The sequence below is a fragment of the Pseudophryne corroboree genome, chromosome 1, assembly GCF_028390025.1.
Source record: "Pseudophryne corroboree isolate aPseCor3 chromosome 1, aPseCor3.hap2, whole genome shotgun sequence".
Lineage (NCBI taxonomy): Eukaryota > Metazoa > Chordata > Amphibia > Anura > Myobatrachidae > Pseudophryne > Pseudophryne corroboree.
Window position 1 is genome coordinate 541,766,745 of NC_086444.1, and position 2,978 is coordinate 541,769,722.

The window sequence follows — 2,978 nt, forward strand, 5'->3', positions numbered from 1 at the left end:
TGGATGGCATAATTTGGGTATCTGGCACTGCTGGGTGGCATAATTTGGGTATCTGGCACTGCTGGGTGGCATAATTTCTGTATTTGGCACTGCTGGGTTGCATAGTTTATGTATTTGGCACTGCTGGGTGGCATAATTTCTGTATTTGGCACTGCTGGATGGCATAATTTGGGTATCTGGCACTGCTGGGTGGCATAATTTGGGTATCTGGCACTGCTGGGTGGCATAATTTCTGTATTTGGCACTGCTGGGTGGCATAATTTGAGTATCTGGCACTGCTGGGTGGCATAATTTCTGTATTTGGCACTGCTGAGTGGCATAATTTCTATATTTGGCACTGCTGGGTGGCATAATTTGGGTATCTGGCACTGCTGGGTGGCATAATTTATGTATTTGGCACTGCTGGGTGGCATATTTTGGGTATCTGGCACTGCTGGGTGGCATAATTTCTATATTTGGCACTGCTGGGTTGCATAGTTTATGTATTTGGCACTGCTGGGTGGCATAATTTCTGTATTTGGCACTGCTGGATGGCATAATTTGGGTATCTGGCACTGCTGGGTGGCATCATTTGGGTATCTGGCACTGCTGGGTGGCATAATTTCTGTATTTGGCACTGCTGGGTGGCATAATTTGAGTATCTGGCACTGCTGGGTGGCATAATTTCTGTATTTGGCACTGCTGGGTGGCATAATTTGAGTATCTGGCACTGCTGGGTGGCATAATTTCTGTATTTGGCACTGCTGGGTGGCATAATTTCTATATTTGGCACTGCTGGGTGGCATAATTTGGGTATCTGGCACTGCTGGGTGGCATAATTTATGTATTTGGCACTGCTGGGTGGCCTAATTTGAGTATCTGGCACTGCTGGGTGGCATAATTTCTGTATTTGGCACTGCTGGGGTTCATTACTTGTGTATATTTGTAACAGCTGGTTGGCAAAATTTGGGTATGTTGCACTGCTAGTATACTAATTATTATTATTATTATTATTATTATTAATATTAGTATGATTTTTTTTTTTTTTTTAAGTTTTTTTTCCAGAGATGTCCGAGGAAGAAGCAAGGAGGCTTTCTCTATCCGCACAGGAAGAAGAATCCTCGGAAAGACAGCAACAAACATCACCAACCGACCATGGCAGAGTTTCGCATGAAGAAGCGGACTCGGGAGAAGAATCCAGCAGCAGGGCACCCAACTTCACAGATGAAGAAACGGACACCCTAATCAATCAAGTTGTTCATCACTCCTTTCAACTTTTCGGATCGCCGGCAAGAAATGTTCATCACCGATTCAAGGGAACGACGTGGAATGAAATCTCTGAATCAGTTTCTTTGGGAGGTGGGTTCAAGCGAAGCAACGAAAGTTGCAAGAAAAGGTTACGCGACTGTAGAAGATCCGTCAATCTCAAGATCCAAAAAGGGCAAAAATTACACAAGGATTGGGAAAAGAAGATGGAGAACTACTTCGTACTTGTGCAGGAAGAAATGGCAGGAACCAGTGCAGAAGGTATTATTTTTAAAAATTCTATAAAATTAATTTTTTAATATTCTTTTTAAAAAACTAATTATTTCAACAAAAATTTAAATTTCGTATTTCTTTCAAAAGGAGCCACAAAATATTCTACGCCAACAAAACATAGCACGCCACAAACGGAAACAACACCAAAGAAGAAAACAAAATCGCAGAAAGGTTAGGGACATATCGTATTTTTATATATATATATAAATATATATATATATTCAAAAAATATTTTGTATGGAAACAAAACTAATAACTACAGTATGTTCTTTATATAAATATTACAGATTCCACAGTTAAGGCAAAGAGAAGAGTTTCTTTTGGATATCCGACAACTGGAGGAGGTGCTGAGGATACCGGTAAGGCATAGTTTTTGTACATGAAATTATAAATTTTGGTACATGTATATCTATCAATGGGTATATACCTCTAGCTTGCACTGTTTGCGTATCTTTAGCTGTCTGTATTTCTGGCACTGCATATTTTTGGGTTATAATTATTGTATATATCTATATTGACATTTTAGAAACCCAGATACAGCATACAATATTGCCGATTGATTCAACACTGCAAGCAGCGACACTTCAAGCAGAATCAGCCCAGATGCACCCACCCACGGTGCAGGAAGAAACATCATCCCAACAGCCACTTCCAGAAGAAAATTCATCACAGGGGCACCCACAGACACTGCCAGAAGAGTCCTTTTCACAGAGCTACCCTGCAATTGGAGACCATAATCTTGTTGAAAGAACAGAGCAAATTCCGGACATGGAAACTTCAGGCAGTGTACCAGAAGTCCTTGAATCAAAAACACCGGAAACTACGCCAGGAGGTAGCAATTTTATATTTATTTACAATTTAGGAGTGTTTAATTGTGTTCAACTGTAATTTGTTAAACTAAATTATTTACTTGTATTACAGAGTCATCACTCAATCTAATACTGGAAGCTTTAAAGAACATGGACCAATGTAGAGCTGAAGAAAGCCAAAGGATTAATAATCGTTTGGACAACATGGAACAGAACATCGACCATATCAAGACAGCTGTTGTTCAACAAAATGACGCAATGATATCGCTGGCCCGATACTACGATCAACTTGTGTCAGCACATATGTCGGTGGTTGGACATTGCAAGAGCATGCAGCAGAAGATTGAACAGATCAGCACCCAACAAAATGAACAGCGGGATGGAGAATCGCATCAGGAACAACTCTGTCGACAACACAATGATTCTCTGGAACATATTTCATTGCAATGCCAACAGATTGGAACAGGCCTTCAAAGCATGCTACTGTGGCAACAACAGTGCAACCTAAACACAAGCATGATTTCAACAAGCCTGCAGCTGATGACAGACGAAGGAAGAAGATTGCACAGCGCACAACCACAGCAGGCAGAACGAAGTTCGGAAGTCACAACACCATCAAACAGAACATCAATTGATCAAGAAATGTATGCT

At 40.8% G+C, this 2,978-nt stretch overlaps 1 long non-coding RNA gene across 1 annotated transcript; it reads left to right on the forward strand.

Moving 5' to 3' along the window:
- The first annotated feature begins 1,803 nt into the window (after window positions 1-1,803).
- LOC134915881 (uncharacterized) lies at window positions 1,804-2,650 on the forward strand. Its single transcript, XR_010177399.1, has 3 exons — window positions 1,804-1,877; window positions 2,045-2,350; window positions 2,440-2,650. It is a non-coding gene; the product is annotated as an uncharacterized LOC134915881 (long non-coding RNA).
- The last annotated feature ends 328 nt before the right edge of the window (window positions 2,651-2,978 follow it).